Source organism: Paroedura picta, chromosome 3 (genome assembly GCF_049243985.1).
Source record: "Paroedura picta isolate Pp20150507F chromosome 3, Ppicta_v3.0, whole genome shotgun sequence".
NCBI classification, from domain to species: Eukaryota; Metazoa; Chordata; class Lepidosauria; order Squamata; family Gekkonidae; genus Paroedura; species Paroedura picta.
Genome location: NC_135371.1, coordinates 154,158,523 through 154,174,404, shown reverse-complemented (window position 1 = coordinate 154,174,404; position 15,882 = coordinate 154,158,523).

The window sequence follows — 15,882 nt, the reverse complement described above, 5'->3', positions numbered from 1 at the left end:
TGCGCGGCAGCCGCAGGGCAAACGCGCATGCGCGGAGTGCCGCGCACGTGCGTTTGCACCCGGCAGGGGCGCAAACGCACGTGCGCATCAGTCCACGCATGCGCGTTTGCGCCACCGCCATGCCGGCGGCCGCGGCTCCCCCTCCCGGCCCCTCTGGGCGAGCAAATTGGCCGCTAAAGCTTCTCTTCCCTCCCCTCCCAAAATAAGAAGCTTGCCGGGCTGCAAGCTAATCGGCCGCTTTGGCGGCCAATTTGCTCGCGGCCTGGCGAGCTTCTCGCTTCGGGGGGGGGAGGGAAGAAGGAACCGCGGCCCGGCACCGGGACGTGGCTCGCGGGTTGGGGACCACTGCTCTGGGGGGGGACAAGTTCAAGATACTGCACCTTTCTTGGATCCAAGCAGCCAAAACACAGGGTTCACGACATCAGGGGTGGACAGGATGCTGGGTGTGGAGGGAAAACACACACACAAACACACAGGGTGTGCGCAAGGCTTGATATAGTGTTTGAAATTCCCGGGCCAGCCCCAGAGACTGCCCACTGGGAGGTCCGGGATTGTTGATTGGTCTCTGATATTATGTGTACCTGTACCTGATAGGTGAGTTTGAACTGTGATGTCACTAGAGTGGGAGGTGTGGAGTAATCTCATCAAGCAGAACAGGTGTAATGTGTCGCTAATGGCCCTGTCTTTGTTTTATCAGGAAGGACTGGGGGAAGACATTTGGGGATAAGAGGTGCTGCTAGGCAGAAATTACACTGGGCAAGAGAGACAAAAGAAGTTGTAGTTAGTACCTGGAAGGGATATTCCTTTCCTGTAGGTAGTCTAATGGTCTTTGGCTGGGGGGGGGGGTGATTTAGATAACGTAGACCTGGCCTGGCTTCCTAGTTTGTTGAGAGGCCCTACTGACTCCATAGTCAGTCTCTGCCAGGCCACCTGCTCAGAGTCTGTGTGTGCCACCTGCTCAGAGTCCAGCCATGGGCTTGAAGGTGTAACACGCCCATTGTATTCCTGAATGCAATGGGATTGGCCCCTAGTACAGATATAAATAACATCTGAATTCTGGGCTGTCATCTGAGGGAATTCAGATGTGGTGTTTTACAAATGAATGCTGATACATCCAATAGAGACATCCTCTTCCCATGCGTTTTAGCCATAGAAGTAGAATGCGTGAGACCCAGCTTGGTGTAGTGGTTAAGAGTGGCAGCTTCTAATCTAGCGAGCTGGGTTTGATTCCTGGCTCTACCACACACAGCTAGCTGGGTGACTGTAGTGTCTGTAGACCTGCTGAGGACCGACCTTAGGTCTGAGTCAGGATTGAAATCCAGGACAATCCATTGGCCAGTGCGTGTGGTTGGACTGCGGCAACTCTCAGTCAGTTTAAAATGAAAATGACCAGTAGTGCATGCTGGCAAGAAAGTTATATTATGTGAGGTGTGCATATATATATGTTGGGCATCTCAGTGGGTTTTCAGTTCTGATCTTGCCCTCTTTCTGTACCATGCTGGGGCCGTAATAAAGAGCTTAATCACTTCCAGTGTTTTGTGTTCTTCCGAACCCACGGGTCTAGCAGTGACCTTGGGCCAGTACCCGTTCTCTTGGAACTGTTCTCGCAGAGCAGTTCTTTTGGATCTCTTCAGCCTCACTTCCCTCACAGGGTGTCTGTTGTGGGGAGAGGAAGGGATTGTAAGCTGCTTTGAGACTTCTCCTGGTAGTGAAAAGCGGCATATAAGAACCAACTCTTCTTATGAATGTAGCAAACTGTGATGACTCATGGGATGTCATATTTATGGATTAGCTTGACTAGACTGGCGTTCCTGTGGACTGGTCTACATACCTGGCTTAGCTAAGGTTGCCAGCAGCCCTGGAGGGAACTGTCCTGGCATTTGAACAGAGCCCTAATGTGTGAAAATGGACAATGTAAAGGGGACAATGGTTTTGCCATCTGTTGAAGTGGATGTATGTAGATGTTGGGGTTTTAATGGGATTTTGTAGGGATTTTATTGTGTTATTTTATGGATTCTTTGTGTAACCCACTGCAAGCCGGTCTCTGAGAGCAGCGGAATAGAAATCAAATTAATAAAATAAATAAATAAACTAAAGATTTTCAGGGCATGGAGGTCAATCACTTCTCCTGATAAATAACATCCCATTAACCCTCTGTTCAAGGGGCAGGCCATTCTTTTTCCAGGCCTGTTGGCAATCCTAGGCCTAGCTGGCCAGCATAAATTAAAGACCTGATGAGTATAACCTGGGAAACTTCCCCTCCCCTCGTGCAGAAAGCTGTGGTCAACACAGGGTTCAAAGGGTGACATTTAAAAAAGGAACACCAAGAGGAAGTTGGAAAAGCACAAGGGCTTTCTGTGCCAGGGGTATCGGCCGGTGGCTGGGGAAACTAGCTTAACCAGTATGTAATTTAAACTTGGAAAGTTTTTTTTTTTTTTTGCTTGACTCCTAGGAATGGATACTGTGCAGTTTTCATGCTAGATGAACAGGTAGCTGAGGAAGGATGCGATGTTAATGGAATGGTTTAAGAGAATTGAGATGGGAGGCGTGCATATATGCGCGTGGTAAGCACTTCTGGCATTTGCTCTGGTTTCATAGATCTGATGACTAAAATTTCTCACTCAAGAAAGTAGCATTAAGCAGGATTGCCAACGGCCTGGAGATTAATGGGAAGTTATTTACCACATGAAGTGATTTATGTCCTTGCCAGTAAAAAACTTTAGCTAGCGATAGGCGATTCTGCTCAAATAAGCCCGAAAAGTACTCAAATCTCTGAGCCGGATTGCACATCCCATCAATTTAAACTTTAAACGAACCGAATCAGAGAACTCTGAATTGCAGTTCGACAATTCAGACAGTTCAAACTTTAAATGGAAATATACTAACTTTCTTCCCATTCATCTTTCTTGCTTTTTGCCCTGATTTGTGGGGCAATGGGGGGGGGGGAGCATCCTGACAGATCTATGGCAGAAGCCTCCTAGTGGGAGCTTAGAGCGAATTGTTGCAATGCATTTAGGAAATTTAGTTGCAGTGAGGTCTGGGAGCTTGCAAAACTTTAGCCAAGTTAATGGGGGGGGGGGGAGATTATAGCCAGTAAGGAAGCAGGTTAAGGGAGGAACTGCTCTTTGGCCAATCACAGAAGGTGATGCTTTTTTAAAATCCTTCTGTGCATGGTCAGAGGATATAAAACAAAGACCTGACTCCATTGCTTTGCTAAGTATGCTAGAGAGGAGACATGGCTGGCTGAAGCCTTGGCTTGCTCACTGCTGCTTGGAGACTACCTGGATTTGCTACCTGGCTTCTGGGAGACCCTGTTCTTGATCATGTGGAGTAGTCTGCTTGGATCATCACCCAGCTTGATTTGAGGGGAATCTATTTAAAAGTTTTTCTCTTGGGGCTCAGTGGGTGCTGCTGCCGGGTGTGTGGGATTTGTGGCCAAGGGACTTTAAAAAATTATCTCCTGTTTTGTTTCAGTTCTAAATTTTTTTCCTGTTCGGGCCTGTTGCTTGTGTGCGTGTGTAAATTAGGAGAACAGCAAGTCTTAGGCTTCCTTTTACAATTTTGGGTTGGCTCTGGTTTCTAGTTTATTTATTTATTATTTCGATATATATACTGCCACATTTCCTAGGAACCAGCGGTGGTTCACATAATAAAACATTAAAATACAATCAAACCCCAATTTGCAATAAAACAAGCAAGTGGTCAAAACACCGATAATCTATCCCATCCCACCTCATTCAGATGGTTCAGATGGAGGCCGAGTCTTCTTCCACTAGGAGTGGGTGCAGTCTAGTAGACTCTAGTAGACTTTGACAGATTTTGGGAAGGGGTCCTTGATGGAAAGTCCAGGGGTCTACCCTGGCCTCAACCAAAGGCCTGGTGGAAGAGCTCCGTCTTGCAGGCCTTGCAGAAAGCTGACAATTCCGACAGGGCCCTCAGCTCTTTCGGGAGCTCATTCCACCATGTTGGAGCCAAGACCGAAAAGGCCCTGGCCCAGGTCAAGGCCAGACGAACATCCTGAGGGCCTGTGATAACCAGTAAATTCATATCCGCAGAGCGGAGGCCCCTGCGGGGGGCATAAGCAACCAAGCGATCCTGCAGGTAAGTAGGACGCAAGCCATGTCTGGCCTTAAAGGTTAATACCAAAACCTTGAACTTGACACGGAAACAGACTGGTAACTAGTGCAGATGGTAAAGCACCGGCTGAATATGGGCCTTCCAAAGTGTCCTAGTGAGGACCCTGGCAGCCACGTTTTGTACCAGCTGTAACTTCTGGATCAAAGTCATGGGCAGGCCCATGTAGAGTGAGTTACAGTAGTCTAGTCTGGAAGTGACTGTTGCATGGATCACTGTGACCAAGTGATCTGAGGACAGGTAGGGCACTAGTAGCTGGGCTTGGCGAAGGTGGAATCCAGATTGGATTTGGTGGCTTTTGTGGATGTGTGTGGTTCCCCCTCCCCCCCCTTTTTTTTTTTTGCCTGTTGGAATGGTTGTGGTGGAGGGTGAGGGAAGGAGGACAGAAGGCTTCCAGCCTGGATTGGTATTCTGCTTCTTTGAAAAGACCAGGGGTAGGTGCTGCTTTGGCCTAGCTGTTGTGGGGGTAGGCTAGGGGCCTTCTTTGAGTGTAGCAGAGTTTCCACTCTCTTGAATGTTGGGCTTTCTTTGAATTCCTTGTTTGGTTTTGTCATGGGGTGGGGGGCTTAGTTGAACTGCAGTGTTTTCCCTGTGAGTGTTTGTGGTCAGGTCTGAGGTGGGTTCTGCTAACTAGGCTTTTGATAATAAGGAACCAAGTTAGGATTTTTCATACAGTTTCAACATTTTTACTAAAATTTCAGGCTACGATTTCAGTCTCTCCCCAAATAGGCTAAGTGAGGACATCAAAAGAGAAAAGGTTGAGTGACTTGGCAGGAGTTCTTGTCTAGCCCTCTTTTCCCACTAAAGGAAACAATGGAAGTTGGATGGGGGCACCCTCTTTGAGTGCTTGTAGAATTGGACTCTCTGGTCAAATCTTTCTGAAACTTGGTAGTTCTTTTGAGCAGAGGCTCCAGCAGCAAAGCTGCAAATTTGGAGCCTCTACTTCAAATCCCACCCCCTAGACCACTTAATAAAACAAAGAGACAAAATTCCCCTTTGACTTTAACACCCCCATGGGCTATAATTGAGCAGAATCAATTTGGTTGTACCCGAATCTCTATATCAAAAATTTGATTCAGGAGATTCAGGTCGAATCTGAAAAGTACTGAATTTTAGTTTTGTTGCATATCTGTAGCTTCAGCTGCCTGTTTCCATACATTAACCTTCAATTAAAAGAACAGTCTTATCCAGGTCAGTAAGGCAGCTCTAAATTGCGAAATGCACTTGGAGGCTCATCTTTTGAAATCAGCTTGATTCTTTATGCTAATGGATTTCATAAGGTCATCCTAAGTCAGAAGTGATTTGACACACATAGACAAGATTTTTATTTTATGACCTTTAATAACAGGCAACACCAGACAACTTAGAAATTGACACGAATAGGGAACATTAGAAACATTATTACATAACAGACTTCTGTTAAAATCAGAATCAACCCATCTTTAATCTTTAACCGCTCCTGCGGAGTGGATTAAATAATAGAGTAAGGGCCCTGAGGGCGGGCCCTGTCCAGGATGAGGAAGGGTTCCCATTGGCCCCTTACCCTGGACTTGCTGAGCCACCCAGCGCCGTCCCCGGGACCGCAGAAGCCTTTGCCGGTGGGGGGCTGGAGGGAAAAGGCTTCTGCGCCTCCTTGCCCCAGCACAGACCCTGCCCCTTGGAAGGGCTTTCTCCACCCTACTCCCCAGCTTTGAGCCATTTCCAGGGACCAGGGAGAACGACCGCCACCAGTCGCTCTCCCTGCCCCCTGGAAAGGGCTTTCTCCGCCCCCCCCCAGCCTTAAGCCCTTCCGAGGGACCGGGGGAGCTGTCACTCTCCCTGGCCCCTGGAAAGGCCTTTCTCCACACACACACCCAGCCTAAATCCCTTCCCAGGGGGCAGGGAGTGCTCTTCCCAGTCCCTGAGAAGGCCTTTCTCTGCCCCCCCCCCCAGCTTAAAGCCCTTCCCAGGAGCCGTTGCTCCCGGCCACCTCGGAACGGCTTCAGCCTGTTAGGGGTAGGAGCCCTTCCCAGCCACCCGGCCACCGCTGCCAGGGCGGTTGAGAACACCTAGTGCCCGCTGTATTCATTTTATAGCAGGCTTAATTACTAGTCTCATATAAACAACAAAGAAAACAATTTGGCAGTAACCCCTCTTCTCTGTAACCCCTAGTAAGCCCTCTTCTCTGACAACTGGAAAAATGATTTAGGGCTGCTAGAGGCTAAATGTGTAGAAAGGGGCAGCTAAGGTTTTTAATGAAATTGAGGTAAATAACCTCACCTGGTAAATAGCATTCCATTAAACCTTTGGGAGAAAGGAGATTTTTTTTCCTCCTGGCATCCTGATTTGAATTGGGAAATCCAGCATATTTGGACTAATGTGGACCTCTGTAGGCAGAAATGAACTTATCTGGACATGGTTTGGGTTCCTGAAGGTATTGAAGATATCTGAAGACGACATGCATGTGAAAGCTTATCTGTTCCACTATATATTTCTGGTAAGGCCTTGAAGGAGGAGTGTGTCTCATAGCTTGTGCCACTCAGCGCTTAACACCCACTCAGGATGGCTGTCCCGCCCCTGAGTGCCTCCTCCTCCAACCGGCTTGCCTGTCTGTCTGTCCAGCAGTCAGCCACACTGGACTGTGAACACTCTGCCACAGAGCTTTTATATATTTGATGAATCTTTTAAGTCACTTTGCAATAGCAAAATCACACACAGTTGAGAGGGAAGTTGCCAGTGCCAGCAAAATGCTGTTTGGTATCTCGCAGACTTTAAATGGACTGATACCCAGTTTTTCCAGTTTGATGTACCTTACTGTGTTCATTTCTTCTGATCATAAAAGGTCATCATGTAGTTCCTGTTTCTAACATATTTGATTTATATCTGTCCTATGACCTGAACTCTGATTCTTGGTTGATAGTGTTGGCCAAAGAGTGACCAGACCCCCCCCCCACACACCCATGTAGGCAAATTTCCCCCTGTGAAAAACACCCAAACAATACCTTGATAATATAACAACAGTAGCAGTCACAGAATTTGTATGCAAAAATACCACAAAAGTGTAATGTACTTTATATGTGTATAATGGTCCAATATTGCTTTCCTTAAGACTACAGAAAGTTAAAAATATTCTTGCTTAAACTTTTTTTTATTTATGTATTTATTATATATTTACATACCACCCTCCCCTGAAGCTCGGGGTGGTTTTACCTTAATGAAGTGAAATTCATAAATCTGTAGAGTGCTATAACTTTCAGGAACTTTAAAATAGGTCTTTATACCATGTTTGGTTTTGATTGGCATGCTTGATGGGAGATTATTTAAAGAGCTTTAATTTCCTGGAAACTCTTAAGAATTCTACACCCACAAAAGCTTGAAGGGGGGTCTGAAAGCGTTCCAATAAAGTTGGTCTGGTTCAGTTCAATAGTGTACTTGGCCTAACTAGTGCCCTGATTGGGTGATTTTTAATACCTCCATATCATCATAATTTCATCTCATATTTTATTTTTACTTATTCTTAAATTTATAGCCCACCAGTCCTGCAAGCAGCTCATGGTGGGTAACAACATAAAAACCAGTAAGACCCCCCATTAAAACCCTCCCGTACAACAATCACGAAATTCTGGCAGCGGTAAGAACTCCCCGCTCCATCCCGGTCTGGAGCTGCACTGATCAGTGAGATGTTCAGGCTCGGCCTGGGGAGGGGCCCAAGATCTTTCATGCCCTGGACTCAATCAAAGACCTGGCAGAAGAGCTCCATCTTGCAGCCCCTGCGGAACTGCGATAGCTTTCCTTGGAGCTCATTCCACCAGATTTGGGCCAGGACCGAAAAGGCCCTGGCCCTGGTTGAGGCCAGGCAAACTTCCCTCATATATCATGTCATGATCATCATATCTCATCTCACATATTTTTGCTTGGTGTGCTGGGGGACAACTCATTTCTTTAAAAGGCGGGACTTTGGGGGATGATTGCCACAAGACATCTAATGGCCATTTCTTCTGGCAGTTGCTCAAATAAGGGTTTCTTGGCTCCTGACTTTTTTCACACAAGGGCAGCTGATACATAGAGAAGATGTCACTAGGAAACTGGATGGGGGTGGGGGTGGTAAGGGAAGGGTTGATGAGGTTAGCTCTCATGAAGAATGATGCTGAAGGGTTGATGGGGGTTACAACAAAGCAGAAACACCTTTAGGAAAATTAAAAGGAAGTCTGGTGAAACTTATGTCTAGCTAGGTTGTTGCCAAGACAGAGCCCTGAATAGTTGAGTTGAGGGGAGTAAAGTAAAAACATTAGAAGAATGGAAACCATCATAATTAAGATGGTTCCTGAGGTGCTGCTGCCTCCTCCTGTCCACCGTCACCACCTTCTCCCAAGCGCCACCTCCTCCTCCTGGTGGCTGCAGCTGCCCGACTGGAGTGTGGCAGACACGTGAGGTGAGTGGCTGGCTAGGGAGGGTGGAAACCAAGAGGTATGAAGAAAGGTTGGGGGGAGTTTGGTCTTTTTAGCCTGGAGAGGAGATGACTGATAACCATCTTCAAGTATTTAAAAGGTTGCCATGTAGAGGATGGAGCACAGTTATTGTCTCTTGCCCCAGAGGGACAGACCAGAACCAATGGGATGAAATTAATTCAAAAGAAATTCCGCCTAAACATCCAGAAGAAGTTCCTGATAGTTAGAGCGGTTCCTCAGTGGAACAGGCTTCCTCGGGAGGTGGTGGGTTCTCCATCTTTGGAAATTTTTAAACAGAGGCTAGATAGCCATCTGAAGGAGAGGTTAATTCTGTGAAGTTTCAAGAAAGTGGCAGGTTATAGTGGATGAGTGATAGGGTTGTGAGTGTCCTGCATCGTGCAGGGGGTATGACTAGATGACCCAGGAGATCCCTTCCAACTCTATGATTCTAATGGCTAAAGTGACTTTGGTAAAGTGGCCCAAAATTTCAAGTGGCATTAAGTGGGAGTTAAATACAAACACTTTTCAGGGAAGTGGACAGTAGGAGTTTATGGGAGAACTAGGTGTTCTGATTTTATTAGGCAATGACTTGGCCTTGCAGACGAAAAATGACTGCAGTTACCAGCAGCAGGCCTCAGGATTCAGGCAGGCAGACAGACATCACCAGCCAAGCAATAGACCATGCTAGCCAAGCCCAGTAAAAGTAAGACACTTTTTGCTACCTAAAGGACCTGCTGCAGAATGCCTAGGGGACCAGAGGCATGGAGAATTAACATATAATGCTGTCACTATTGTCTGATGTAACCCAGGGGAGTAGATTACCCAATTGTCCCGGACCTGGTCTAACGCTCAGTCCAGGACAACTAGGATACTTTCCCCCTTTCAACAGATCTTAAAATCTTTACAATGTATTCCCGTAAGTCACATATTCTTAACTTGTAGTCCATAAACCCTGAGGGCAGGGGTGGCCAAATGGCAGGTCTCCAATGTCCACGGACTACAATTTCCATGGTGGTAGCAGGGGCTCATGGTAATTGTAGTCCATGGACATCTGGCGAGCCACATTTGGGCCAGCTATGGCTGGCTGCCATCTTCCCTCCCCACATGGGACTTAGCTGGAAGATAGCTTTAGGAATCAAAAGGGGATGCAGTGAACATTGCACATTGAAAATTCACTTAGTGGCAGTGTCTCAATGGGAAGAACAAGGGACAGTCTCTCTAGGTCCAGCACTTGCTGACCACAAGAACAGCCATCACCAGGTTTTCTGTCCCAATATCTCTTGTTCCAGTATTAAAACTTTTCTGTTATCTCACCCAATTTAGCCTGCACAGTACCTCTTATACTACATCTTAAACTTCAGAGCTGAATAGTTTTGGAGAGGTGTGTTGACTGTGACTTGTGAAGAGTACTCAGCATGTCTGACACATATCTTTGTAATGAACATGAATTGTTTTTGCATGGTATACTACTTATTCAGAAGTATAATTGTGGTTCTGAACAGACACATAATGGGCTATTCTCCAGTGTGCTAAACTGCCTGCCCCCTTGCCCCAAAAACTGCCCCCCAAAAAAGTTTCTGGTTATGGGCCTGGTTCAAAAACACGAATATAGATCCTCCAGGATTTTCTTTTTGTTTCATCTAAACAAGCATTGGTTTTTACAAAGCCAGTGGCAAATGTAGAAAAATTAACATAGTTAATACTTTTAATTGCTACAAATCAGTCAGCCTTTTTCTGAGTTTACTTTGCCAGATTTCATACTCCTGGGACAAACCTCCTTGATCAACAATAATTTTCAGATTGTAAAACTGGGATGGCCCGTTAAGCTTTCTCCCATGCTATCTTGTACTTAATGAAAACTTGCTTCCCAAAGATCGTCCACCAAGTGGCATGGTCAACATAAAGAAATTATTTCTCATTCTTACAAAAGATGGATGCTCAACTGTAGAGAAAGATGGTGAGATTTCTCATAAATCAAATGTTATCTCATTTTGCTGGGGGAAAATACCATATTTTGTCTGTATTACAAAACCAGCTATTAAGATTAGACAACCAGAGCGCCATTATGACTTTATTGGAAACATACTGCAGAAGACGATGTAGCATTGTCACATGACACCATTGTTCCCGTGAATAGAAGGATCTTAATGGCCAGTTTTTAAGAGCACAGCATCATCAGCAAAGAACAGCCTTGAGTGCTCTAAAAATTCCTGCTATCTACGGGGAGTGAGCTGTTTAGTTCTCCCTGGACTTCTTCCAAAGTAAGGCTCAAGTCATGAGATCACTGATCTACAAGAAGGAATGGAGGAAGAGTATAGCCTTGAGGTTGTGGAATGAAAGCGAGGGAGAGGGAGCGAACATTAGACAGAGTGCTGCAAATAACTTCTCAGTATCCCATGAATGAAAACAAAGGAAATGATAAAAATGATCCTGGATAGGTAATTTTTTCAATACATGAAAAGTTGGAATTTTAACTGCTTGTGTCACGATGAAGGAATATGACGGCCTGACTGTCCTAGAATCCGTGTCATCTAGTTGGAAAACACAAATGGTGATCGGGGGGGGGGTGTTTAATAGATTCTCAATTGTAGTTGCTGGTCTCCTAAAGCGATACCACAACGGCCAAGGTTCCTAATGGATGATACCAACACAAGGAAGAAAGGAAGGGGCCTTTGCATCAGAAGTGTCATAAGTCAGAGGAAAATTATTACTGATGGACAGCATGGACTTGACTCTGGTTCACACCACCTTTAGTTCTTCCTTCCCCCACCGTTTTTTCATACTGTTGTAGAAAAGGTAGAGTTAAGTATGTTGTTGTTAGGTGCAAAGTCACGTCTGACCCATCGCGACCCCATGGACAAAGAGTTAAGTAAAGATACCTTCAAAGAACATTGGGAAATATTGTGTACGTTTCAAATAAGGAGGCCTGCAAACTCTATTCTGTGCAATACCTGTCCAGTTTGTATAGCCCTTATTGCTCCCAGCTCTTCCAATGAATACCAACAATGCACCACCTGTTAACTCTAGTAAGGAGGATGTAGTAAATGGTGCAACCAAAAATAAAACAGAAACTTCAGGCAGAGCTCCATGTAAGCACTACATAATGAAAGATATTCTTCAGCCAGTCACTGTCAGCAGTAATTGATTGATGTGCTATATTCACGAATAAACAGCATGAATGTGCAACATTGGCTTGGATCCTATGAAGTGTTTCTGCTGACGGATGGATTTCCCTCAACCGAGTGACTTTCTCACTTCCCAAAATGCCCCCTTAAATGCGGTTTCTAAAATCAGCCTTTGAAAAGGTATTTTGGGCGGCATCTGGAGATGAGAAAGCCGTGCTTCACTGTCAAAAAATCCTGCTGTCACAGGATTTATCTGAATCCAGCCTATTAAGTCATATGAATATTTAGCAATAGGTGTGAAGTGTCTCAATATTATTATTCCAAAACACTGACACACTTCTGATGTAATATTCGGGACCCAATTTTTGAGTTAACTTCACAAAACATTCCTTACCTTAATATAAAATGCAGGAATCCAACATCAATTTTATTTTTCATTGATATAGATTATTAAGTAGCTATATTTCATGGCCATTTTGTATATTAACCAGAAGGAAGCTCAAATTTGCCATTGAGACTCCTGAAGGTTTCTCTCCCAGCTGACCCCACCCCACTTGCTTCACAATCCACCTCAGACAGGGGTGGGCCACGCTTTTGGTTCCTGATTTAAAGTATGAGGATCACTGAAATAAACAAATGCAAGTAATGCAGAAAGGGGAACACTGAAAGAGACTGGCAGGATTCTTGCAGTCCCTGAAAATATCCATTCTGCTTTCTAGGTCACTTAAGAATACAAAGGCATGGTTTACCTTATCAAGAATGTCACTCAACTAACAGGTGATCACCATTAGGTAAAAAAAGGTAAAGGTATCCCCCCTGTGCAAGCACCGAGTCATGTCTGACCCTTGGGGTGACGCCCTCCAGCGTTTTCATGGCAGACTCAATACGGGGTGGTTTGCCAGTGCCTTCCCCAGTCATTACTGTTTACCCCCAGCAAGCTCATTTTACCAACCTCGAAGGATGGAAGGCTGAGTCAACCTTGACCCAGTTGCTGGGATTGAATTCCCAGCCTCATGGGCAGAGCTTTCAGACTGCATGTCTGCTGCCTTACCACTCTGCGCCACAAGAGGCTCTTCACCATTAGGTACACCTATACAAGTTACTCAGGAAGGGGTACCTCAACTACTATGTACAGCTCTTGTAATGTTCATACAAGAGAGAATGATTCAATATGCTTGTGGTTATCCTATGCCCTGCAGCAGCTGACCAAGACACGGATCTGCATACGGGTCAAGTGAACACACAAAGTTGCCTTATACTGAACTAGCCCACTGTGCTTCAGGGCCAGTATCTGCCTTTTCCACCAGGCAGTGGCTTTCCCAGTCAGTATCACCTCTCACTTGCTTCTTCTAAGTTGCAGATACCAGAGATTGAAACTGGAACCTTCTTCATGCCAAGGAGATGCTCTGCCACGGAGAACAGCCTGCCCAGAGGCTCCTGCTTCAGTCTTGCTTTTTATGACATTTTACTTGAAATCCCCCATCTGCTGATTTGCTTCATCAGTTAAAAATTTCCTCAAGTTCTGTTAACTAAGCACTCCTGAAATTCAGTCTTGGCCAAACAAAATTTTACTAATCAAAATTAAATATCAGATGGGGCTTGTTGGCCAAATCAGGGTCTACCTTGTCTACCATTCTTTTCATGGAATTCCATCAAATAGTAGTTAGCAGCCCACCAGAAACTGGACAGCAACCTATCACTTGGCCGATATAGCCTGGCACTTATCTGCTATTGTGGCAAATAATCCACATGGGATCTCTCATCTGGTTACTTCCCTAGCCAATGCCACATCTCTAGCTGGAATGCAAACTATTCACATGATCTTGGGTAACATGCAGTATCTACATGGCAGTGATGTGAAAATGGGAAACTGAACAAGTAGCAGCCAGTCACATTACAGCAACAAGATGAATGGGGCCACTTCCCGTTTTTACAGTTCTTGAGGAGGAGGAAAGAAAGCAACTGTCAATTCAGTGACAACATACACAAAAAATGGGGTTATAGACAAGCTTAAACCTTCTTGGCAGTCACCGTACCTCTCCAGTGAAGTCTTTTCAACTTTTAACAGTGGTCTATTAAGTGATTAGAACAATTTTGGGCTATTTCCCACAGATGCTTCAACACTGCACAAACTCAGAGGGCTGCATTTTCCAGTATTAAACCAGTGGAAACACGACGACTCTTCTCACAGTTGCATTATGCACACTAGCATAAACAGCAACACTGCAGCTAAAGAGACCTCCTATTGTTGACACCAAACAGAGCTCAGTCAGAAAGCCATACCTGCTGCTATCCGTCCAGGTATACTAAATACAGAGGAACACAGCCTACAGCATCCATTTTTAAATGCACTACCCATTCCATTTCCTCAGTGAATCCTTGCAGGTTCATTGACTCAATTTTCACCCTTCAGAGCACATATGCAAAGGGTACAAGGGCTCCTGCTTGTATTCTCATCTGTCATCCCCACTCACTCACTCTCTGCAGCAATATGCTGCAGTAATAGTGCTCATGAAATTTTTTTAAAGACCTTGCTTTTGTCTTCATTAAAGGTAAAGGTATCCCCTGTGCAAGCACCGAGTCATGTCTGACCCTTGGGGTGACGCCCTCTAGCGTTTTCATGGCAGACTCAATATGGGGTGGTTTGCCAGTGCCTTCCCCAGTCATTGCCGTTTACCCCCCAGCAAGCTGGGTACTCATTTTACCAACCTTGGAAGAATGGAAGGCTGAGTCGACCTTGAGCCGGCTGCTGGGATTGAACTCCCAGCCTCATGGACAGAGCTTTCAGACTGCATGTCTGCTGCCTTACCACTCTGCGCCACAAGAGGCTCTTGTCTTCATTAGGGAGTCTCAAAGTTGCTTGTAAATGTCTTCCCCTTCTCTGCCCCTAAGAGAAACCGTGAGGCTGAGAGAACTGTTCCTGACCCAAGGTCACCCAGCAGCCTTCATGTAGAGTAGGGAATCATACCCTGTTCTCAGCATTAGTCTGCTGCTCTGAACCACTAGGCAAGGATGAGATTCTTCCTACACACACACACACAGGTTGATATAACTGTTGAACACCACCAAGTTTTGCCACTATTCTTTACTCGTCTTGAAATAAGGCCACTGTGCTTGGCAGAAGTATCTAAGGAGTTATATTCATTAAGGAAACATACGGCAGACAAACTATGTTCTGCAACCTATGTACTTCTAAAATACACAAAGACCAAGGAGCTCCTCATGTACGCTGCTGTTTTTGCCTTGGATGGCTCTCATTGAAAGAATGTGTGCGGCAACTAATATAAGTAAGCAAAGTCAGATCCAGGCTTGGCCCCATGCAAGACAAAACTGTATAGAGAATTTGCTTCTTTATCGTGAAGTTTTCCGGTTCGTCTCAGAACTGTACCATCTTTTATCAAGAAAGCCACAATGTGAGAACATTTCCTTTCCCATTTTAAACCAGATGAAGCAACTGCTGTAAGCTATAGTGAACACATGAAGTTGCGTGACAGTTAGTGCCTTCTCTACTGAACCTCACAAGCTGCCAGAGCTCCTTTTGCCAACCTATTCAGTTCTTTCTAGTTTCATCACTGCTTCCTTGGGATGGTTTTGTAGCCAAAATCATTTATCTAAACCACACCTGTACTGTTGTTTTCATCTTTAACCTGAGTAGTGATAGGCACTGCAGAATTTGAAACAAAGGATAGAGAGGGGAGAACTTGCAAACAGGTTTCTGCAATGAATGTCATTCACATATGTGAGGAAATAGCCCCTTTACTAAAGATGGTCTTGAGGCTGGTTGTTTCTCTTAAGTGCTTTCATCATACGCTACGTCCAAAACACCCAGAGTACTTAAAATTTTTATTGTAATGACTATATACACATAAACTACAGGATGTTTTCATTAAACATTTGAAAAGGGCACTGAGCCAATGACATTCAGTTGTTAAATTTAACATGTCTAATCGGGAAATCCATGCCAATCACTTTTTTCATATTCTAACTGTACAGGTTTAGGCATTCATAGAAAATAGGAATACATGACTTAAATGTGCAACTTCATGGGGGTAACGTATGCAGGTATTAAGAACTGCAGGTGCATCACCTTTACAGCTGCTGGCAAAAGGTTTCAATGTGTTTGAATTCTGAAAGTCATGGGGCAGGTTCAGCCTCTAAAACACTATTAATTTCTTATTTCCAAAGACTGTTCACAC